The sequence below is a fragment of the Accipiter gentilis genome, chromosome 7 (assembly GCF_929443795.1).
Source record: "Accipiter gentilis chromosome 7, bAccGen1.1, whole genome shotgun sequence".
In the NCBI taxonomy this organism is placed as follows: domain Eukaryota; kingdom Metazoa; phylum Chordata; class Aves; order Accipitriformes; family Accipitridae; genus Astur; species Astur gentilis.
The window spans coordinates 5,632,643-5,657,204 of record NC_064886.1 but is presented as its reverse complement, the minus strand read 5'-3'; the positions used below and the strand labels follow the sequence as shown (position 1 = coordinate 5,657,204).

At 48.9% G+C, this 24,562-nt stretch overlaps 1 protein-coding gene across 2 annotated transcripts in view; it reads right to left on the bottom strand.

The window, feature by feature from the left end:
* Positions 1-16,114, bottom strand: part of GGT1 (gamma-glutamyltransferase 1) — a 32,871-nt gene extending 16,757 nt beyond the window's left edge. For both annotated transcript variants that reach the window (XM_049805441.1, XM_049805443.1), the window contains exon 1: positions 15,995-16,114. The gene's annotated coding sequence lies outside the window, so the exon portion shown is untranslated. The remainder of the gene's footprint in view (positions 1-15,994) is intronic.
* Between the last annotated feature and the right edge of the window lie 8,448 nt (positions 16,115-24,562).

Sequence of the window (24,562 nt, the reverse complement as noted above, 5' to 3'; positions counted from 1 at the left end):
CCAGGGTCATCGGCCTCTGAGCAGCTAATTAGCTGGGGTTATCTGCTCTAAGAGCTTGCACTGAAGAAAATTAGGACAAAACCAACACAGAAAGTACACTGGGACTGTCCATGGCTATTTCTGGTGAGTTCAGCTGTTCCTTCCACTTCCAAAGGGAGAAAAGTTTGCAAGATTTGTTTGCTGTTCGTTTTGTACTTGGCTTAGATACCCGTTTTCTAGTAGCCCTGCAAGACTTAGTATGACTCTGGCTAACTAAATAGGATCTTTGCCCCTTTCGTACTAAAACTGGTTGTTATGCCTTCTAGGGCATGTTATGCCTTCTCACACACCAAATCCAGAGCTTAGGTTGCCCATTCCCCATCAACCACTCCTTCATTACACAATCTACAGTTCTTCGGTTCTGGCAGGCTAATATATGCCATAATTACCCAAAGGCCAGGGCATAAACACCTTACACATCGAGGATTGTGTAAAGATTACAAACAGTTGTAACATCAAACCTGCTTCCTGCTTACCAGGTTAGAGCTCTCCAATTGCAATGGGGTCTTTGCACCTCACCACAAATAGTCCCAAAGTAGTGGTGGGTGAGCTGGTGCAGGCTCTACGTACCAACTCTTGGACTGAACTGGAATGGCTCAGATGCGATATTTCCACCCGCTCATAGGTTTGGATTAGCCCAAATGGCAGAAAACTTTGCTAGCGATACATTCATGCCTGCTCTTCTACAGCTTTGTTAGGAAAGACATTAACTTCCTGAGCGCTCTCCTTTTGTGAACAGTCCCAAAAGAAAAGGGTTTGTTTCCCTGTGCCTTCCGTCCCGTGCTTACACACAAAGGTCTGGTCCCATATAAGCCTCCCCATGCAGCCTTGCGCTGCAGTTATTGCAATAAGACATGAACTTAAGCCATTTGAGATTCTAATCTACAAGTTTATGTGCTAAATATTTTTTCCCCTCAGGCCTTTTATTATGACCTATAGTAGCAGTCATGAGGATGCCTCTGATCAGGACTCTGGTTCTGCCACCAACCATGCAGGCAGACAGAATCTCCCATCCAGTACTGATCTTCATGGTGACTAGCAGGCATTTTTTTCCATAGCTGTTTCTACCTTGTCCACACGTTGCCTTCTAGAGACTTACAACAAGTTATTAACAACCACCTCTCGTATCTAAGGCAATCATTCCCAATTCCAGTCTTACACAGATTTCTGTAGAAAAGTGGACTCAACTATTGAATTATCTGGAATTCAAAGCAAGCAGATATTTTTGGTCTAGTCAATTCTAGGCCACACAATGAGACAGGCAATATGTTCTGGTACGAAGCTGGAACATAAAACTACAAAATTCTTGTACTTACCCATCATGAGATATTTAGGTTAAAGTCTTACACCGTCTTCCTCTCCACCGGTGACAAGGGAACTAAAGCAGAGTTCAGCCAAGCCATGAAGAAGCCCAAAGAGGCTTCCAGATTCAGATCTAGGCGCTGGTCCTGCTTGGAGCAGGGGGACAGAGCAGTCCCTGGGGAAAAGCAGTAACTCCATTCAACTCAGTTAAAAGCCTTCCTCATAGCTAGCACCTCCATTTCGGTTCCTTTCCAGCGACTTGCTGCCTCCCTCCCCTCAGACGCAGGTTAAAAGCCTTTAGCACCCTCTTTGTTAAGCCCAGCATCGAGGGCTCATGTGCACACAGACCGATTTTAAGGAGAAAGGCCTCAGCGCAGATCCGTGGTCCCTACTTACTGCTGTGATGTTAAGCCAGAGAGGATCGACGCTGAACATGGCTGAGCAAAAAGTCCCTGAATAAAGCAGGCTGTTCCAGCTGGCTTTCAGGTATGCTGTTCACCAAGAGAGCTATTGCAATCCAGATTTGCAACTCCTCCAACAGGCAGTAGGTTTTCTGAAGCCTAATGGCATGTATAGTATTCTGTCCAATGTAGAGTAAACTCTAAGTTCACTGAGAAATAGACAATCATTTCCTCTTGAAGCAACTTTCCCAACCGAAAAAAACTTTCCTGTTTTCCTGCAGAAATTTTAGCATCAAATACAACATTTTTTATTTTAAGACACTTCAGCAGAAACTATGAAGTGAAAAAAAGGCAGAAAGGTGGAATAAATGCAGAATACCCCATTTCACGTGGTTTTCACAGTGTTTTCCAGTTGGGGATTCTCCCAGAAATCCAGAACTGGCAAACCCAGTCTCAAAAATGCAAGTTATTAAAATCAAGTTTTATAAACTCATTCACAACATCACTGTTACATTCACTCCCAATTTAAAATCAAAATTCTTCATTAAAATAATTCTATTCTCCCAACAGTTGCAAAAGATGTTTTCAGATGCTCTCCTGCCATTAAACTAGAAGTCATTTATTAGACTTGAGCTTATTCAGATGGGTTAGTCAGGTCTTATCTTTTTTTTTTTTTTTTTGCAAGCTTTCATCTGATATTTTGAAAAAAGTCACATCATCCCGTATTCTGTTGAATAAGAAATCCCGCACTTCCAGGCCAAGGGGAACAGCTTAATGATAGTAATTTCTAAATCCCCCTTACCTCTTGAGAGTATTTGCAAGTCTGTCCCGTCCTTTGCAACAGATCTTTATACACTGATATCCTTTGAATATCCTCTCTCAAGCAGTGAACCCTTTTCTAGGGACAATACATCCTTTTAGCAGTAACCACTTATCTTCCCTTAAAAGCTCTCCGAAGCGTACTATACTATTTGATATTTGTACCGCTCTGCTCACAGAGATTAACCCATTGAAACTCATTATGTTTCAATTCACAGTACCAGAGGAATGCATAAGTAATCATTGACTAGGTGAAGAATCAAGAACCCACACATTTTAAAATGCCTATTTTAGCATCCACAAAGCTTGTGTATCACCAGCAGAGTCATTCTGTGTTCTTGCATTCGGTTACTCTGTGGTGGAAATGTGAGTTTTCCCATACCTCATCGCTACCTCTTAAGTTCTGATCAAGCAGCTGAGCAAATATATGGTCATCTTGAGTAGAAGTGCTCCCATCTCCACGTGGTCATGTACCCTCACACCCCTCTTGCCTAGCCAACTGGCAGCCTTGCAGTTCAGAAAGAGACTGGATTTTAAGCGTGTCTGTACCTTGGAGCTTAAACCCAGACGCCCTGACGGATTCAGCTGATTGCATCTGGTGGGAATAACCTCTCTGCCATGTGTGAGCAATGCAAGGGCACCTGATGAGCTCACATATCTGCTCTTCAGCAATCACAGCAACACACTACCTTAAATTAGCATTGGGTTTAGTTCAGACTAATATTCCAGCTGCAATGAGAAGATGCGACGCCTGTTCTGCCACCCCTGCTCCCATAGCAGCACCCTCTGGCAGGAGGGATGGCAGAGCAGGGAGGAAGGGATGAAGAAACCTGCCTTCCATCACTAAACCTCACTGAAGCTTTTAAGCAACAATCCTACACGTCCGCTCGTGCCAAGCCTAGAAGCACAGTTGCAGCTTACCTGCCATTGAGCCGTGCAGCACAAACCCCAGGAGCAGCCCAGACTGAAGGTAACGATCTGCACGAACTGACTTCGGACTCTAAGGACTCGGCTACTAAATCTTTAGCCAGAAGGCTGTCCTGCAAACGCAGGATGAAGCAAAGTCTGCCTGGATGCCGGTGAACACTGCTAGATGCTATCTCTTGACCTACCAGGATCGGTCAAGTGGTTAATGTCTCAACTCCAAACCTGTCCAGTCCCTCTGCCCCACTCCAACCTTTGATACACTGGATCTTTACTTACTTCAGAAGGGTGGTAGCTATACTACAATGACTCATTAACAAAGTTTGGCCTAGCTCCAAGAGTAAAATTTTTGAGAACATGAGCCATATTTCCTCTGCTTAAAAATATTCTTTTCTGTAATAGCAACAAAACGGAGTTCTGGTTAACATTTACATTTGATAAAATCAGTATTATAAAACATGATCATTCCAGCCTTGAGGTATTTGGAAGCGATTTAACATGTGCCCCATCTTTCAAAGAGGACTTTTAAATACCCCTCCGAAGACATAGTATCAAGACGGCAGGTCCCCTCAGTTATATTGCTTATTGTCCAAGAGATCTTAAGAAAAAAACAGAAGCTTCCTGGAAGATAGGTACTGCACAGAAAATACTCTGCAGGCTCAGAAAGATTTGATGTATCTGCTGTTTCTACTGGCCAGTCTGAAGTACACATTCAGAGTCCAGGCCATATTCAGTTAGTAACACACAACTCTCACTGTATCTAATTTATTGATGTGAGATGCATGATGCTCCACAGAAAAGATTGTGACAGGAGCTTTTCCAAAACAGCTATCCTCTGAAAAAGCAGACAGTGTGGAAAGGTATCTGGTCTCGGCTCCAAACAAACTGAACTGCACTTTCAGGCTGTCACACCTTTAATATTAAATGATGAATGTTTTATAGGGGAATCCAAGATGCAGTCTACTGAACTGAACCCTTTTCTTAATTTACTAACCCCATAGGTGCGATGGTAACCAGTTTTTATGCTTAATAGCAACTGTAGAACTATAACACTATGTCCCCGAAGTAGGTCTAGGTCAGAAGAGTGTCTCCCTGTCACCAGATTTGTCTCAGAGCGTGCGAGGTGACACGGAAAGGCTGCTAGCTGTAAGAAACTCCCGTTCTAAATCATAATTATCCAACTGTTGCTCTTCACCCCCACTGCTGAAAGGCAAGTTTTATAACAGTGAGCCACCAAAATTTAGCAACTTCCTGTGTCCTTCTTCAAGGGCGATGCAGTCTCATCTGTGGCATGTTCTTACTGGCACAGAGCTGGAACAAGTTGGATGCTCCTCAGCAAGTTACTCTTTCACTTATGCACCAGTAGAGTTGAGGATGGGGTGAGAGAAAGTTATGAAACTTGAAGTTAGCGTTTCTGGTTCCGATAAGTGAACAGCTTGCTATGTACAGGTTGCGCTGTGCACAACTACCTCATTTCAGTTATACCTAGTCTTTGGGAACTGCCATGTATCTCTGTCTAGGCATCATTATAAAGGCCAGTCCTGTTATAACTCAGCCCTGCATGTTTCAAGCAGCAAAGCCACACCTCAAACAGGAATACCATGTTTAATGCAGGTGCATTGCTGCCTTGTTAATCTCAACCCATTTCAAAAAAAGAAAAAAAGCACCTCTTGCAGGGCTTGCGACCTCTTTCTGTTTCTGATGTTCATGGCATAGTCATCTTTAACATTCTCCAAGAATTAGCACACACTATTACACTGAAACATGAGCAATGGAGCGAAACCACCATTTGTTCCTTCTTCTGAAGTGGTGCATCTGTCGGCGTATGAAGCAATGCCTTCACAGCTCTTGTGACAGAACTTGCAGATACTGAGAAGCATCAGGCAACCTGAAAGCACTTCTATATAGTTTTATTTTTTGCTTCTTCCCCTACCCCCTATTGATTTTTTCCATAGGAATTTCATGAAGCAACACCAGCAATGACTCACATAACACAGATCACACAATCACTTCTAGTGTTCAGACTCCTCCTTTTTATGGCAGAATATGCAATCCAAGGTCTCAATTTCCTGATGTTTTAACTAATGCGGGGGGGGACGGACGGACGGACGGACGGACCAAAACCAAACAAAACCCCAACCAAACAAAAACCCTAGATTCCAAAATAATAAATGAACTCGAGACTGCATTCACTGAAGAGGTTTCCACAGACTTCAGTAGAACTTGGAAAAGAGCTCAGTTTCCAACTGAAAAAACATAGTAGCTACCTGCTTAAATTCACCTGCTTTTGCTAAATCAAGACCCTACAGATAGAGGAGTGCCTTAACTGCCATGGACCTGGTTTGAATAACTTAGCCTCTCCTGGAGTAGCTGCAGTCTGACTCCTGCTTGTTGTGGATAGCTGGATGAGGAAACACAGCCAAGGACTGGGACCTTGTGCTGGATTAGAAAGAAGAGCCCTGGTCCCGGAGACCCCACCTTTGACATGTTAGAAGGGCTTCAGCACAAACAAAACAGCTATATGGGGACTGAGTGGATTTTCAGTGGGGGATGTTGCACCTCTTCTACTAGAGGGGTAACCAGAGCTGTTGGATTCAGCTTTAGTAATCAGCATGAGGTGGAGATACCATAGCATAAGAAACAGCCAAGAGCAGAAGCAGGTCTTTGTTTTCCAAGCATGCACAGGAGAGGGCCGTTCTTTTTGTTCTGGTACTGAGCACACAGTCTCCTGGGTGCTGTTCTGGTCCTTCATGAGCCTAAATATTCATTTTCCTGGGCAGAATCTGTTCCTTCTCACACAACTACAGTTGCCCTTGATAGTTCCTTGCAACAGAAATTACTTTACAAAGAATTAAATGTGGCCTGCTTGATTTATTTCAGGACATTTCTTTCTGCTTCACAGGCCAGTTTCCCCTACACATGACTAATCCCGACACACACTCTGCTGAGCGCTCTCCCTGCTCTGCATCAGGAGCTCTGTTCTCTCCCACAGCATTGCCCTTCCACTCTGCTTCTGGAGGACTCTCCCAGCATCTAGACATTGTGCCTGCAGCTTTTCTGGCTCTGCACCTGCTTCCTGGCCTTCCCTCTTGCTGTCAGGTAAGAAACCTGCCAGTGCTTGACCTCCCATCCCAACAGGGTCTGCATTTTCCAAGTTACCACTTAGAAGTACAGAATGATGTGGAAAGAGGTGTGCAAGATCTATGGGTTTCAGCCCACTCCTTAGACCTAGCTTTCGCTGAAGAGGACTACTTGCCAGCAGGACATTGACTTAAGTAAGAATTTCTCATCTTTAGGACCCCATGAAATCTGCCTTCCAGTGTCTGTATAGCTCTGACCTCTCCGGTAGTTCTGAGAGTCTTTCCTCTTTAAGATTGCTAAAGCAGCACTTCTCTTATCAGCATACCATGTCACTCATACTACACGCAAAACCAGGGTCAAATTGTGCCTCAGTCTTATGACCCTACATACCAACCTTTCCATAGACCTTTTCAACCCAGTAAGGAGTGAAGACCAACATTGAGGTGGGTGGTAGATAGGGTACATTCAAAGGCTCAGATGGGCCACACAGAGGTGAAATATCTTGCCCAGTGACCTGATTGAGATACCAGGTCACTAGACTCCCAGCTTCTTTCTCTGATCTCAGCCTCTGTCAGAAAACCCAATTCCTCTTGAAACCATCAGTTTGTGTACTGCTGACCCTATCAAGCCACAGCGTTAAGTAGCTCCCCTGAAGGGTGAATCAGCAGCTGTTCAGATTGCCTGGACAGAGACCCTGCTGCCTGTGACCTGGCCTGCATTAACTGGGAGAATCCAAAGTCAACACAGTAGATCAAGACCTGGCAATCCCTATAAAAGATAAACACCTGCTCTTCCAACCTGAGCCTGAAGGCTTGTGAAACACTTTAATAAAGTATGATTAAAGAGCTGGAAAGGTACGTAATAAGGGGAAAGAAACAACTCCTCTATTTCACACCCCAATCCAACCAAAATATGGAGATGATAAGATAAAATCGTGCCGTTTACTCACTACTTTAAAAGTTCTGTTCTCCCTGGGTGCAGTTCACCTGCAGGTAGTGACACCAAAAGAAGACGCTTCTGCCTTGCTCTCTTGCCCCTTATCCCTCTAGGGTTCCCAGAAGCAAGGATTTCAAAAGCAGGATCGGTCACACAGAGCTGAGTGGCCACAAGACTTTATATATGGGAGCGGTCAGAAGGGGAGGGTGATGTAATGAAGTCATATCTTTGAGCCGTAAAGGCATGCCACCCTTCCCCCTCCTTGTCCCTGAAGAATTGCTGCCTCACAGGGCAAGCTGAGAACAGTGGTCAGACACTTTCCGTGCCGTACTTTCTCACGGCAAAGGGAATGGCATAGAGGGTGGAGAGCAAGGAAAGACCAGACTTGAATGGAGACCACACTTTGATGTTGGTTAGTCCCAGGAGTGAATCCGTACCGGCAAAGTTGTTTCTTTCCTTTTCTTCATGCATCGAACAATACTCCGCCAGTTGCTGGTTTTGCTTGTGGCGGCACAAGCCCTGACAGCAAGGACACCCTCTGCATTAGAGCACTGTTGCCCCCATACCCACCCCGTTAGGGAAAAATCCCATTCCTGCACTCTTTGAAGTTAGCTGATGCTGGAGCACTGCCCGGCTCCACGGCCATAGGGGCTGGGAGCTCTGTGGAGGAGAAGGAACGCGCATCCCATTAAAGGTGGTGTCCTGGACACCGACCTGGGAAGCTCTTGAGAGGCACATCCTGCCCTTCTCCATCAGAGGAAGTCTTGTAGCCTGTGAATGGAGAGGAAATCTCTCAAGGATGTACCATTGCTCTCCAAAGGGAAAATAATTCATTTTCAACTTCCTTCATTACAGTTTTGTTGATCTTTCACTGAAGATCTTTCACTGTTTGACCATGAAAAGCCATGTCATGCATTAGGACAAGGTTTTACCAATTCAGAGCTTATAAAATTATTGGTCACGTCTCTCTGGAATAGCTGTATAGAGATGCCAAGTCTAACAGAAGATGTGCATCTTCTCAGCTGAGGCAACTGGAAAAGACAGGAGCCGGCCCAGGCTTTCACAAAGTGAAATTCATAGAGTTACTGTCACCCACCAGCAACCGCACCAAGATCTGCAGGCAGGGTCATGCAACAGCAGCCATATAAATGCCACCAGCTCACAGAACCAAAATCCTGCACCGACAGGAACCTCCGTGGCTAGTTCTTAGGTTTGGGTGGGGAAGGGAGATGTGGGAATGACTCTTGCAAGCAGAGATGCTTGTGCAATGTGTAACGAACTAGAGAACAATCTTACTTTTTCCCCTTCCCAGGTTATTTTTAAGGCAGAGATCTCCCCCGTCCTCTTCATGTAACACTGTGCCAGCCTAAGTAAGGGAGCCATTTAAGACACTGTAAGGAGTGTTCCTGTACACCAAATCATGGTCCAAATCTCATTTACCCTAAGGAATGGGCTGGCTTTGATCGCGTCAAGAGACTCAAAAGCAGATACATATCTGAGATAGATACCCTTCTAACTGCTAGGAAGGCTGCATAAGAGGGTGGGTTTTTTGAGATCTAGGACAAACTAGCCCGTTTCTCCTCCATATCTAAGACTTGCTCACTGTATTTGCACTCCCCTGCAAATTACATACACATGATCTCAGTAAACTACCCTCTCTTGTTCTGTTGCTTTGGAGCTGTTGGGATCAAAACATAAACAATTCACATTGAATTCTTCTCATATCCTTATCCAGAGGAGAAATCTGCACCACTGGCGGGCACTTTTCAGTATGACCACAACTGCAGCAGACCCAATCCCTCCCACGGAAAGCTCCCCATTTGCTCAAGGGGCAGCATGTCTTTTACAGGATAGTTTGGAGACAGCCTAAATGTGCTAGATGGGTGGTGGAGCGAGCTCTAACCAAATTGTAAGCACAAAGAGGAAGGACAGAGTCATAATAGGTCCCTTCCTTTATTTCTCTACTGATACTCATGCTAAGAGAGGGAGAGACACAAGGGAGACTGTGTGAAGCTGTCTACCAAATAACAGCCTCCACAGTACTCGCGGCACCTACAGGAAGATCCCCAAACTCCATCACCTGTCCAGATTGCCAAATTCTTATCATCATCACCACAAAAATTTTTACTACTTAACAGCATTTTTAAGCTACTATCAGGCCAAGGGAGCCTTACAGGCCAACATGAGAAAACATTCACATCCTCACTTTGGAGACAGGGCAACAAGACAATCTTGCCTGGGGCTTCAGAGCAGGTCAGTGCCTGGGTTGGAATAAGGAATCTTCCCCAAGATTCCTTTAAGCACGTTGCTAGACATCACCTCTCTTCCCTGTCACGTGTCTGATATATACAGTAAATCCAGACACAGCTGGAAGTGGCAAGTGCAGAGGCTGACGGTGATCTAATTGCACAGTGCCTGGAGTTTCGTGGGCTGTTGTTTTTGCTGTTTCTCCTGGTTTTGGCTTCTCCCCCACTGTAAACAGGAAGAGAATAAAACATGAAGGTAACTCCATCTCCTTGTGAAAAGTGACAGCAGATTAGATTGCAGCAGAGGAGCCGGGGAGAAGTTCAAAGTGTTTGCCACTTAATAGAAAACTTGTGGATTAGAAAGTTGTTGGCTGACTAATTGCTGTTAAAGTCTAACCAAAGCAGGAGGGCCCTAAAGCCAGAAGAACGAGGACTTTTCCCAGGAAGAGCCAAGGTCCACTCTACAGACCGCCACAAATCTTTTTTCCATTCTGCCTAAGAATCAGTGGGATTCAAAGACGTGAGGCATAGCAGTAATTCCTGGACGTGAATGAAGACTGACCCAAGGGTCAGCCCATGGAGATCTGTGTGTGCAGCCCGCCCAAACTTTGTCTCAGAAGACCCACACTTCTCGAGAAGCCTCACTTCTCAGGAAGCCTCACTTCTCAGGAAGCCTTGCTACCTTTTTTCACTTTCTCAGCAATTTCTGCTGAAGGATCAGCTCTACTGCTCTCGGAGCAATGAATGAAACCTCTCCACATAAAATTCAGCACATCCTGGTAAGCCAGAATCAGTCCTGGGTTACCTTAGCATGGCAAGTTTTCAACTGGACCACTTTGCAGCTCCTGCCCCATAGCAGCGTCAGGGTTGCAACCTCTCGGAGAGGGATGGGGCAAAGCAGCAGAGGCAAGAAGCAACGCAGCCATCTCCAGATCCGTCATCCCTACTTGTCAACCCGCATCCCCGGGCCTGTCGGTGCCTGCCTCTACCTCTGCACACTGCAGGGCCGCTCAGCTGACATGGCGATGGGAATCAATCCACCTCCGAGGGTGCTGCAGGAGCACAGAGCCACCGATAGCTCTTCACATGCTATGTGGGAAGAATTTTCACCGAGTCCCTGAGAAGGCTTTAGATAAATTGCTAGTTTGCACTGAGTGTGCAGGGGCTACGTACGTACTTTCTGCCTACACCTCCACCAGTCTCCAGGGGGCAAACCCATCTCTAGGATGAACACCCAGAAACAAGAGCTTTATGGGCCGGGGAGCTCTGATTTACACCAGGACCCTTTTCCCTGCTGTGGGCAGGTTAAGAGGGTGCTCAGCAGCAGTACAGATAATTCGTATAGCACTACACGGGAAGGTTGCATACCATGCCAGAGAGCTCATGCTGTAAGTAAGAACCTGGATTTACATCTGGTTAATTCCAACAGCTCCTAGCACCTCACACTGTTTGCTCCCCAGAATGACAGCCTTGGGAAACAGATTTTCCCTTCTAAAGATGTCACTCCCCGCAGCTCTGAGTACCCCCTAGTCCTTCAGGCTCACAGATAGTCCAGTTAAGACTTTGGTAATACAGTTCACCTCCCTGTGACCCTTTGCGACCCAACAGTTTTGACCTTAAGAGGGAAGTGCGTGGTACAGATTTAATCTTGGTGAAAACATCCTTGAGCCATAGCCCATACGTGAGATGGACACTACTGTACAATGGGGCAGGCTTCTGTCACAGCCCTGTCTTGAATGGCCTCTGCATCTGAGTGCAGAAACCCGGCAGGTTTGATGCTTGCAGCCTCTCCTCCTCTGAGCAAAGCATAACATAGGACTGTGGAAGGGATAAGTGCTCTCCCGTCCTGAGAGGGGCAACCTGCTATCAGGAGAACAGGACTCACATCTCGAGTACAGGTCCCAAAGCCCTAGATGGCAGAAAAGTCTCCCTGTCTGGTTTATCTGACCCCCGGCCAGCCTTCTTTAGGCTTGTTTATTTTGGTGCTGCAAAAGGCACCGGAGATGACCATTGCTTTTGAGATATCAGAATCACAAGCCTGTGACTCAAAGCACACACAACCTTTCTTGGAAACTGTGAATGCGCCAGCTGGGCTGGAGGCAGAGGCTTTATCAGCACGGCTCCTGGGAAGACGAACTTGCCATGGTTTTGGGAGAAGCACGTGTGCTGCAGAGGCTGGACACGCAGCACTGCACAGCGACCAAGCTTGCACATGAGCTTGGCCCCACCAGCTCCATCCCACATGGATGAGCTGCTCTGCATTTGCTCCACAGCCTCTCTGGGTTGGGATGGGGCAGCTGCTGGATGTTTTACCATCTGCTGAGCCCACACCTGCTGCCATTTCCACTGCCAGTGGGAATCACAGATCCCTTTACCACATTTCAACCTGATCTCTGGGGAAGGGTTTGTTTGCTTTCTCAATGTGCCACAGCTGCAATTAGCTGGCAGAGCAGGCAGCAGGCCAGTTACACCTGCACAGCACAGCACAAAGGGATATGAGCGAACAAGCCGCTTTTAACCCCCTCTTACCAACTGGGACCCCTGACCACTGCTCCCAGGCAATGAGAAATGGCAACAGAGGGGAAATCACAGGCATTTCTCAGGCTCTGCCCTCTCAAAGATCAGGGTGTCTCCCACAGGTCGAGAGGAGGGGTACTACAAACATAGGCACCCCCTAAATTACGAGAGCCACAGCGGCCAATGCCACCGAGCACAAATGGACATTTGCAGGGGGGCAAGCGGCCTCCCCAAGGAAAGTCCCTCACCTTTCCCTGCAGGCAGAGGCAAAAGGGCTTCCCACAGGCTGGAGCGATATTCCCAGTCTCCTCCCTTCCCTAGATGTCAGGCACACATCCCCGACACCGGCCCTCCGACGCCTGGGGAGACAGTATAACCATTTTCCGATAGCCGTTGTGCCTCCGTTTCCCCCCTTGTCCCCTGCACAGTCGCGGCACTGGGGAAGAGGGACGATTTGCTGGTGAGGTCAGTCCTGGTGTGTAATGGGGGCTTGGGGGAAACAGACCTCGGGGACTCGATGGGGCTACTCCCCCGTGAGAGCTCCCGCGGCCAGAAATGAACTTCGAACTCCAGCAGGGCAGGGCTGGCCTGTGCAGAGACAGGAGTCTAGATAAAAGAGACTTCTTTTTTTTTTTTTTTTTTTAAATAAAAAGAGAGCAGGAAGGAGCAGGGAAGAGAGGCAGAGTCCAGGGCTAGGTCTGGCTGTTCAGATCTGAGGCTCCCAGAAATGCTGGCTGCCTTTGAAAGGGTTTCCTGCCTCCCCCGACGCTGCCCCAGCTGCCTCGCTGGCTTCTGCCACAGAGGTGCCACCAACCTCGAGCTAATTTGGGCTCCTGGGGAAGAGCACGGAAACACAATGGTGATGGGAATGAAAAGCAACGGGGAGGACGACACCCAGGAGACTCATCCTTATCAAGGAACAACCTTATATCAAAAGGGAGCTGTGAAGACAGGGAAGAGCTATTTGTAAAACCCACAATTAAGCCAAATCCTGCAGTTTTCACATGTTGATTCCCCAGGAACACCATCCTGAAGACCGCCCCAAAGGGGGCAACCCTGTGCCAGGCCAGGCCGTGTGCCAGATGGGCTGCACGTACAGCAGTAACTGCACAGTCGCTGTTTGCCCCGCGTGTGTGCTTTTTAATTACATTTTTTGTTTGCGAAGCATCTCTTATAGGAAAGACAAATTGCATTACTCTCAGCTTATTAAAATCACACGCAGAGTTTCTCAACTGCTAATTACACCCAGGCAGCAGTGTCACTGTAATTAAAGCTGGGACACGCGTTTGGGGAGCGGAGAGCCCAGCTGTCGCACAACCCTTTCCTTGCACCACTCTAACCAGACGGGCTGGCCAGAGCCAGGCTCAGCCGCTCCGATGAGCTCAACCCTTCCCAGGACTCGACCTGTCGCGATACCCGGGCACAGCCGCTACTGTGTCACGACGGATGACGACGCACGTAAGGCCACGCACCTCCTCGGCACAGGGGAACGAGTCCCCTGCGCCAAACCTCCCCGGGTTACGGCTGGGCACCCACATTGACTCCGCTGCGTGGGCAGGGGCTGGGCGAAGCGAAACACGCAGCCTTGGGGTTACGGCGCTGAGGTTTGGGGAGTGAAAGGGGGTTTACTCCTCTTTCTGCTGCTAAACGATTGCAATAAACCACGTTGCCTGTCTGAGCCTCCATTTCCTTGCACGTAAAATGGATTTTTGGGCTTCCCTGTTAATTAAGGGGCTCTGGGGACAAACGGTGGAAAGGACTCTTGCCGGCACCCGTCTCTCACAAATGCCTTAAAGCCTGTGTAAAAAACCGCACCTGTGGCACACCAACAGACTTGGGAGTGAATTACATAGGGGAAGGCGTGAAGCCCTAGAGACCGTGAGTCCCAGAGGACTAAGAGACAGCGATAAAGGAGCTTACAGACCTGTGAGAAGCCAGGAGCTCGCTGGAGAACCAACCCTTCTCTCTGCACCTCTCGGTCTCAGAAGAGCAACTGCAGGTGTGCAAACAGCCGTGCAGGCAGCGCAGCAAAACACCTGCGGCGAGCTCAGGCGCCTCAGAAATAGAGCGAGCTCTCCAGAGCACAGCTGGGACCAATTAAGCTTTGGGCAAGTGGGGGCTTGACACCCCGTGCTGGCCTCCTGCTGCCGAGGGGATGCTTTGGAGGATACCACCTCCAGGAAGATGGAGCGCTAATTAGGGAAAGCAGATAAACACCGCATCTGTTTCGAGAGGAGTTTCCTTCCCACTGAAATCCTCACAGTTTCATTGCTCAGCAGGATGCAAACACATCCTTAAATGACTTCCTGCAGCCCTGGTTTCAAAGATCAGTCCCTTCAAAAGCAATAACATGCCAAGATCAATAGCAGCCCCAGGAGAGCTCTGAGCATGCCAGCTCCAAATCCACTGAGCTATCGCTACAGCCAGTTACCTATCAGATGCTAAGGGGTAATTCTACCTTTTCACATTTGAAAAGGCTACTGAGACTTCCTAAGCAATCAGGCTTACTTAAGTACCAAGAAAAAAAAAAAAATGAGTAGGAAAATTTACATTTCAGAAACAGCATGATGTGCCTGTGCAATATATCCTGCAGAGGCAAACCAGCAGATATAGTTCACGAGCAAAGAGGAGCAGAACTCAGAGTCCTGGATGGGATCCCGAGAACAAGAACATGTTCATATTCCTCTTGAACTATTTTACTACTAACTCCCTGAAGTTGCTGATAGGAAGTTCTGGGAAGTAGTTATCCGATAATCATTTTTAATCCAGTACAAGTAACAAGCGAAGAACGAATGCTCAAAACTTCATGCAGAAAAAGCTGAGTGGGTGCCCTATGGATGCTAGAGGCAGCATGTTCAATATATTTACTTGTGGCCCAGTAACGAAATGGCAGAAGATAACATATGGAGCTAGCAAAGGATGTCAGGAAAAATTCAAAGAGCTTCTGGAAAACTTGAAAACATCTGTGAAACAGGGCAGATAAGCAGATGAAATTCAATATAGGGAAATACGTAATGCCTGGCTGTGATAAACCAATATGAAGGATGGATATATACTGATGGGTTTGAGTGAGCAGCTTTTTTCACCACTGTTAAATATCTTACACAGATCTGTGGGAAAAATGCAGCAAGGAGGAAGCAGGATTTTGTTAGCTCCTGATTCATCCCCTCTTATTTGGAGCTTATAAATGAAACTGGGTCTGTAAAGAGGAGAAGTATTCCTTTGAAAAGGATAGAGAGGACAGAGGCAGAGTTAAGAATCAAAGCTGGCATATCAAGCTACAGCTATAGAAGCTTTTTGAAAAAGCAACAACCTAGTACAAGGGACTTACCTAAGAAACGGCATAACACAAAGATTATGCCCAACAACCTACGCTTATATTGAAAAACAAAGTGTTTTACCGTCTAGGGCATTCACTTAAGTATAGCTAACTGTAGCTCCCCTTGGAATAGCATTGAAATCTATCCAAACAGGAGAATTCCAGTTCTGACAGAGGTCAGGATTCTCGTCCCTTAAAACACGTGTGCAGCGTCAGAGCCCGCCGCGGGCATGCAAACGCCTGCAAAGCAAAGGCAGGATTCCCCAGAGCTTCAAGCCTTCCTCTCCCTACCTGGAGCCTCCGGCAGCGTACTACCTACCGCCCAGCCTCATCTCACCTCCAGCCTCCGAAAAGAGTCACTCTCCCCGCTCCATCCGCCCCGCAGCCACACCTGCGCGCTTCGATCCTACCTGGAGCTAAGTGGGATTTTCCATGCAGGCGGTGCGGCATCTCAGGGGTCCTCCCAGCACATCCCTGCCTGGCCCAGGGCTTGGTGCCTGGCCCAGGGAGAGGAGAGCCTCTTCTCCAGAGCAGCCGGGCTGTTCCCCTGTGGGTGAGAGGCTGGGTCAGTCCCAGTTCTTGTACTGGGCACTAGATGGCACAGATGGGAGGAAATTCAAAGGTAGCCAGCCTGCGATCCGTGGCGTTTTCGGACAAGGGGGTCCGCCAGTTGTCCAAAGGGCATGGATGTGCTGCCAGCAGCAGCATCCCACGGGGGTATCGCCCTCCACGGCGTGCCCCCCTTGCCACTGCCCTGCCGCATTCCCTCCGCATCCCATCCTCTCCTGTCCGGCCAAAGGGTCGCCTGTGCTGCACCGAAGCCGGACGGCCCTGCAAGGGCCGTGGCCTCCAACCATGCCCCTGTCTCCTGGACACGACCTCTGCTATTCCTCACCAAGCGCAGGCTCACCGCCTCGGGCACGCAAACACCTTGTTCGTGGAGTAGCCCTATATTCGGCTCAAACCGCGTCAAAAAGAGAAGGGAAATCCTCCCTGGGGTCGACTGGCCTGTTTCACTGTGAGGCTGCACCTCGGGCATCAGCCCGCAGGATAAGAAATACCACCCGACACCAGGGAGCGCGGGGAGAGATGCCAAGAGCCGGGTCAGTCCCAGTTCTTGTACTGGGACCCCATCAGCGATCCCTCTGGGTTCGAGGTAGGTCTGGGGAATGGCACCCCGGCACCTTTCCTTTGTCCTGTGGGATGATGGTGCAGAGGGATGCACTTGGTCACTGCTCGTACAAGCATCTTTCACAAGGTAAGCTCCTCTAAAGCAGCTCGCTTTTCCCTCCGGTTTTCTTCCTTTTCAGCATTGCTGCCTGCAATCACTGCAGCAGGACCTGTGCCCCAGAGCCTTCCCAACCTCATTTTCCTCAATTTCTTTAAGGTGTGGATGAAATTCCTTAGAAGTGAACTGCGTGGACTGACGCGATGAGGCAAACACGGGCGAAGCCATACAAAACTGCTGTGGTAAGCACAGAAAAGGCCAAAGCGTTTTTTTTAATGGTGAGGAAAAAAAGAGTAGGGGAAGGTGGAAGGTTGTACATCTGCCTCTGCTGTTCTGACATTAGAAATTCACTTTACTTCAAAGGTTAACACAGTTAATGCATCTGGTGAAGATCATAGGCTCTGACAGCCTGTCTGGAAAGGCTCCGTCTGTAGCACTGCCCAAGGGACAGCGCGTGCAGGATGGCACAGGGCAGAAGTGGCACACGCGGGCGTTATCCAAACCAAACCTGAACCTGGCGAAGCCCAAAAGAGCTTTTGTGCCGAGCGGCTCAGCGGTGCCAGGTATTAATGACAGACAAGACTCCTAGGAAAAGCTTGTTTGCTGAAGGGAGAGGCACTGGATGAGCTACGCTGCAGCCTCCCGCACCAGATGAAGGCGGGCAGCACTACCCTTTCCTATCCATCTGCTCATGGCACTGCCCCGCAGACTCAAGTGGATCTAGGGATCACCTAAGTTCAAACCCCCCAGGGCGAATCCCTCAGACCGTCTTAGGCGAGAGACAAAACATAAATCAGATGCCAGCAGCGTAAGATCCAAATTCATCGATGCTGTGACCAGGGCAGTAGCTCAGTTTGGCTCAGTGGCTCTTATCTTTCAAATGCTGGAGTGGGTGACACTGGTGACCAGGGCACAAGCTGGAGGGACACTTATGCTAGCTCCGGGGGGAAGCTCCGGTCCGGTGTCCAGAGGCTGGCTGAGCAGTACAGAACAGCCAGAGAAGCCCCTTCAGCACTGGGTTTTCACCAACAGACTTAGAGACTTGCTTCTGATCACCCATCTAAGTCTAAATGTTGGGTCAGTAGCACATAACAACCTGGCTTTGAAAGGTTCCTGGACAGAGGAAGAAATGCTTCAGAGAAGGTTTTTATGCTCCAATTCCCACTTCGAGCCGTGCTTCTTGTACTTGGGGTTTTTTTTTTAGCTGAGAGATGTCTTTTTATCTTTGAATATAGATGGAGAAAAACTAGTCAAGCTGGAAAGAAATAAAAACAGCTGGTCACTTTTCCAGGCCTGCCATGAACTGTAAACAAGTTTTTAAAAAAGTGCTGAGGTCTTTGGAGAACATGAAACTCTGAGTCAGCGGTGTCATCCTCCTCAGCAGAAGGACTTCTTATGTGTCATCCTGATGGCTGGACTCTGCCAGAGGCAGTGATGGTGAGAGCACTGAGCTTCCCATGCAGACACCACTCAAACCAGCCACCAGCATTTTCACGCACTGTGCCTGCTCGGATCAGACCTCCACAGTCCGGCTGGCTGGCCTCCAGCACCTGGTCCACATGCTCCCCCAGAGGCCTGTGGTTGCTCTCGGTGGTTTAGCGCTGCTGTTAAGATGCTTAGAGCGAATATAATCTGTGCTCTTAGCGGTTTCAAGCTCCAAAAGAAGCTTAGCAGCACCAGGCGTTGCCTTCAGCCTCTCCTGTATGGGCTTAAGATGGTTTAATTCTATGAAACTGTAGCTCCAGCCCATAGCCTTAAACTGTGGAGGTCCCTTCTAAGCCAGGTTTTCTAAAAGCTCTTTAGAAATATTTTTATGAGACACACAAAAAAAGGGATCCCAGAAGGACATACTTACTATAAGATCAGATTTTTCTGCCTCTTAAAGGCTGGAAATGCGAGAGCCCGGTGGCAAGGCTCATTTTAAGTCCTTGCAGGGCTTTCCCCCACTGTTTCTCCTGTCTTAGATCAGCCTCTCAAATGGTCTAATGTATGGTAATGCCTAGAGAGGTCCCAGGGCCTTTCCCTGCACCTCCCATCAGCCTTGTGAAAGCATCAGCAGACAAACAGCCACCGCTGTGTCCCCAGGGCAGGTGGCTGAACAGCAAAGCAGCCCCTGGGACCACAGACTGCGCCTGGACGTGCCGCTTCCCGGCGTCTGCTTCATTAACTGCATTTGCTCTGCCCTTTTTTTTTTTTTTTTTTTACTTTACTGCCGCCCTTTACAGGCTGATCAAAAGCACAAGGTGTTACGAAGGGGACCTTGTGGTGTTGCCTTGAAAAGCCTCCCACCGGTCCCAGTGACTCTCCCTTCCCTTTCTGTAGGGCTTCTTGTGGGTCTACCAGGGGAAAGCGGAGAGCTGGGGAGGACGGCAAAGGTGTCCGGAAAGCACGCGCGGAACCAGGCAGCAATGGAGAAGCGGAGAAGGTGGAGGGAAAGAGCGGGGAAGTGCGAGCCTGGGGCAGAACGTGAGAAGAGTCAGGGCTACCCACCACCTCCCCCTGAAAGCCCCGGCAGGGCTGGAAGAGCTACCCCACGCTGGAGGTGTGCGATACCCTTCCTGAGTGGGACAGGACAGGACCCCGATCCTTCCAGAGCTGTGACGGGTGTCTCTGGTGGTGCTTTCAGAGCTGCTGCTCTGCCTTTCTGCCAGGGTCTACAGCAGTTCAGCACAAGACTGTGTGTCCAAACCTCACGGTATCCAGCTTCGCAGTCCGGCTTAATTTAATCAAGATAAAATTCATCTAAATGAAATGGGTGCAGCACGCTCCCAGAATGGAGGTAACAGAAATCCTCCATGTACCTCAGATACCTAATTAATTCATCATGGAAGTAGCAGAAGTTCAGAATTCTCCTGTGCTGAGAAGTCAAGTTAATGCCATGCGTCACTGGAGCGGCCTGGTGACCTTCCCTGTGCTTGCAGTAATGTTGTCCCGTTTAGCTGTGACCACAAGATCACAAGTTGTTAAGATTCTCTGTTCGGGCAATATACAGACCAACAAATTTGCTTTTATGGGCCCTGCTAGAACTTGATTAATTTGCCCAATAACGAGCAGACCAGTGTCCATAATTACTTAGCAGAACTCTGCCATTTTTATAACCCATCACTGCAGAGATGCATGCCTCAGACCCAGAACACCACCAAGGGGCCTCGTGGGCTGCAGAGAGAGCCTCAGCTGCAAGAAGCAAAAGGGCCTAATTAATATTACATGGGCTATCCCTACCATTCCTCCATCAAGTGCAGAGTCTCAGCAGTGCCTGACTGCATGCAGTTGCTACTGCCAGCACTGATGCTGCGGGAACTCCCTAAGACCACAGCCCAACTGATGCTGTGTCCATCTTTTATCTCCCCGCCTCCACGCACTCTGCAGAACCATTAAGGGAATTTCTTCCCCAAAACAGCACTGTCGTGGACAGGTGGGCCTTCTCCAGGTCTGCGCTGCTTTTTTCAGTCAAGAGTTTGTGGGTATTTGGACTGTGAAGCTCCCCACATACATTTCTCCTTGAACAGGTCATGGCCAAACAGTAAGTGCATTTGCCCCCAGATATAATGGAAATAAACCTGGAGCCTGGACTAGCTCATTGCCCGTATCTCCCCACGGCTACAGCTCCCTTCCCTGCAGGAGGCTTGGCTTTGAGGGATCTGCCAACAAGCTCAGAGCCATGAGAAATAACAACTTGGGAGCTCAGACAAGCTGGTTTGCAGGCAAACAAAAGCTGAAGCTCTGAAAGTGTGAGGCAGTCAACACAGTGTCTGGCAGCACAGCCTCACCACCGCCTTAATCCTCTTTCCCTTCTTAAGCACTAAATTAATCAATTACATTTCCAGCCCAGCAGCAACAGTCAAAAATGTAACCTCCATCATATACAAGGCAAATATAATTAGGATTGTCATTTGAATCCAGCTCGACCAGCATACAAATCAGAACAGCCTCAGCGAGCGTGCGGGTGCGCGCGCCTGGTTCCTCCCAGGCAGGGGCAATTGGAATTGCAGTCACACCGCGAGCACCACGGGGTATTTCAAGGAAAAAGGCAGTGGCACGAGCTCTGGTTGAAGCCATCCAGCTCCCAAACAGGGCAGAGGCACATTCTATAGTGCAATCTCAAGGCAACCCTCCGGTTGTGTCAGGGAGGAAGCCACAACCTTCCCAGCCACAGCACGTGAGCCTGAACTTTCAGCCTAGCACTGCGTACGCCACAGACCCTATAGGGAAGAGACGATACAAAAATGAGAGTCCTTGGCAACCTCTGCCTAGGATGCCAGTGTGAATTTGTAAGGGGTGAGCAGTTACTCTCCCCTCCCCAGTCTACTGATGGGCAAACCGAGTCACAGGGGGCTAAGTATGCTGTGCGGCGGCAAGAGCAAGCCAGGAGCGTTCGATGAAAGCATCAGCCCAAGGCTCAAAAGCAATCAAAAAAGCAAAGCGAGTGCTAGGAGACAAAGGGAGCAAAACCACAAACCTCACTGGGCTATCAGATAGCTCCAGGCTGCATCTGTGTCCCCATGGCTGTTGTGGCAGTTCGCTAGCGGCTACAGCAGGTCTAGAGGAGGGGCAGGGAGGTAGTTTAGGATGATCTAAGGTCTGAAATGGCTTTCGTGTGAGACCAAGACCCTTCAGCCTGGGAAACAGAAACCTGAGAGGGGACATAGCACGGATTTGTAATTCAGAGTGGCTTAGAGAAAATTAACAGGGAATGACTGCCTGCTGCCTCTTCCAATATTTGAGCTACAAAGCATCAAATGAAAACAGTAAGTGACAGACGCAGAACAAAGTAAATATTTCTTCACACAACGCACAGCTGAACAGTGGAACTCACTGCCATAAGATGCTGTGGATTCCCAAAATTTGCTCAGGCTCAAAAAAGCTTTAGGAAAAACCCATAAAGGACTATTAAATGCAGAGATCCCCACCTCAGGAAATTCCTGAACTACAGACGGCTGACGGTGAGGAGGGTATTCAGGAACACACCGACCTGCATCCCCCTGCTCTTATGCTCCTCGCTAGGCATCCTCTATTAACCACTGCTAATTCAGAATCCCAGGGGAAAGAGATCTGCAGTCTGATCCGGTGCAGCCGCTCTTCTGTTCCTGGCACAGACCTGAGCTCTCCTTACTTGCCCGAAAGACCAGCAGCTGGGAACTGGGATGACAGCAAGGAGATGTGCTTACAGCACAGAATTTGAGTGAATAGCAAGAGGATCTCTCTCTGCTTTCTATTTTTCCCATTTCTCACCTTAAGAGAGATTTTTGATAAAACTTTTAACTCAGCCATGCTGGACCCAGCTAGTTGCAGTTGGCAGCGCGATATACACCCGTGTTCAGGTTAGAAGCAAGTTAATATCCTTCTGAGAGGTGCTAATAGATCCACTGGGATGGGGTGGAGGAATCCTCTTTCCAAGCCTCAAAACCACAGCTTGTGGTCGCTGTGAGAGGCCCCGCAGTCCCCACTCCCTCCTACCCACCAAGATCATGAGCTGATCTAGCTCCCTGGAGAACTTCCACGTGCCCTTGCCACCGCGGCAAAGAGGAAAGAGAAGGTGGGGACGCTCCTGTAGACTGGTATCCCCCAGGTCTTGCATCCTCACCTACTGGCTCAGTCTCTCCTCGGGCTGCATAGGACCAGAGGATGCAGTCTCTGACAGAGTCTACTCTTCCCAAGCAATCTCCTGCCTCCTCCTGTTATATGCAGCAAACCTCGCCGACCATCTTAGCTATAGAAATACACCCACTCGCTGTCGGGAGCCCTTCGAAAGTGCACGCACAGGTAGGGCAGGATTTTCTCTTGGGCTACAAAGAGCTGCCAGCCAGCCCTTCTCCTTCAGTAAAACCAAGCGGAGCATTGGTGTGTTTCTCATTAGCTCCTACTATTCATGCTATTGTACTGTTTCGAGTTTTAAAGCACACAGATGAGAGACAGCTGAACCGCTTCGGCAACTGTTTGTTTGTTAAGAGGATTTGATATGTGGTGGGATATTTTCAAGTCACATGCAGAGGAGAAGGTATCCTGGTAACGGTGCCATCCTCTGAGCCGCTTGTTTGCCCTGGTTCTCCCACTGCCTTGGAACAACGCACACGGTCTCATCCCCATCTAAGTGTAAACACAGATTACATTTCCTTCTCCTCACTCTCAGAGATAAGGTGTGAGACAATTCAGCCCTACAAAGCCGTTCTGCTATTATACTGATCCTTTGGTCACAAACCCTGCTATTGCTGCTTCTCCTTTCAGCAGCGCTCACAGAACAGAGCGGGCAGAAGCACAGTTCTAAGGCAGGCTATCCAGTTGCCAGACGGTGGGGAAAGGCCACCGTGAGACCCCCCCTTGACACCTTTACCCGTTGCTCCAGTCAGGCAGTTTTCTTCCTCCCCTTTGCTCCCGGTGACACTCCTGCAGCCATAATGCTGCACCCCATACAAGTGATTTTCTCTTGACCCAGCCTCTCTCAAAGCTCTCCGACCAGATCCTGAAGTCCTTACTCAGCATCTACTCCCTCCAAACGGGATTAGCCTGAGTCAGGCTCAGCAACGTCTCAGGATCTGTCGATGCCAATTTCTCTCTTGCAGGCGCTTAGCTAGAGCAGGGAGGGGAATAACAGGGGGATGGACAGTCAGGGCTTTTGTCTGATCAAACGTTGAGTAAAACTCTGAGAAGGGCCGTCAGAATTTGGCCTATCACCGTTAGACACCTGCATAAACACTATGACAAAATTGATGCATTGGCCAGGCTGCTTTATAGTCCAGCCCCATTTTGTCCTGTCTATTCAAGCCAGACTCGGGTCACCAGCAGAGTATTTAAAGGAGGCTGCAATGATGCAGAGCGCCCATGTCTCCATCCCCAGTCACAGCTCGGAGGACCGCTGAGAAGGAAAATGAACCTTGCTGGCTCTGTACAGCAAAGAGCCACGGCCATCCCCATTCCCCCAAAGTGAGGACCACAAGAACAGATTCTTCTCCAGATGCATCGGACGACACTTGTCTAACGGATGCAGGAGGCAGTGGGAACCCCAGGCTGTTCCTATAGCTGTGTGCCCTCCTATTACAGCTACCAGACACTCCTGCTCCGTGTGCGGGACTTGCGGTCCACCACGGGCACCCGGGCTCAGTGTGGCGATAGCCCTGAACAGAAAGCGAGCCCGTGGCTCCAGCTCCAGAAAGCGGAAGGTTAGGCTGAGCCACTGGTGATACTGGGAGCATGACTCAGCTGCCTGCAAAATCTCAGTGGCTGGAGATGGGATCCAGGCTTTGGGTTTTTACCATCCTGACAGCTGGCAGTGATTTTGTCTGAGGAAAAGCATGTGCTCGACTTGCTGTGCACTTCTGGGGGAGGGAGGAATGCATACGAGGGAAACACTTCTACCCACAGCAGGTAAGAAACGGTGCCAGCATCATACTATCAGTTGCAGACGACGGGCAGCGGGCAAAATTCCTGCCGCTTTCTAGATTCGTAAAAAACACCTCCTCTGGGTCCAACAGCAGACTGATAGAAAACACAGCCCACAGACGCAGTCCCAGCCAGCCGGCGTGTTTTGAACCGCTGTTAATCTTGATAACCTTCTGCAGCGTTCGAGGAGTTTGCCCAGGAAAAAAAAAAAAAAAAAAAAGAAAAAAAAAAAAACCAAAAAGCTCCCCGAAACGCCTGGATGCAAGGAGCGGTCCCGGCAGCATCCGCTTCTCTCTTTGTCTTCTCCACCGAGCATCTCCCGGCAGAACAAACCGGGGAGGAGGAGGAGGAGGAGGAGGAGGAGGAGGAGGAG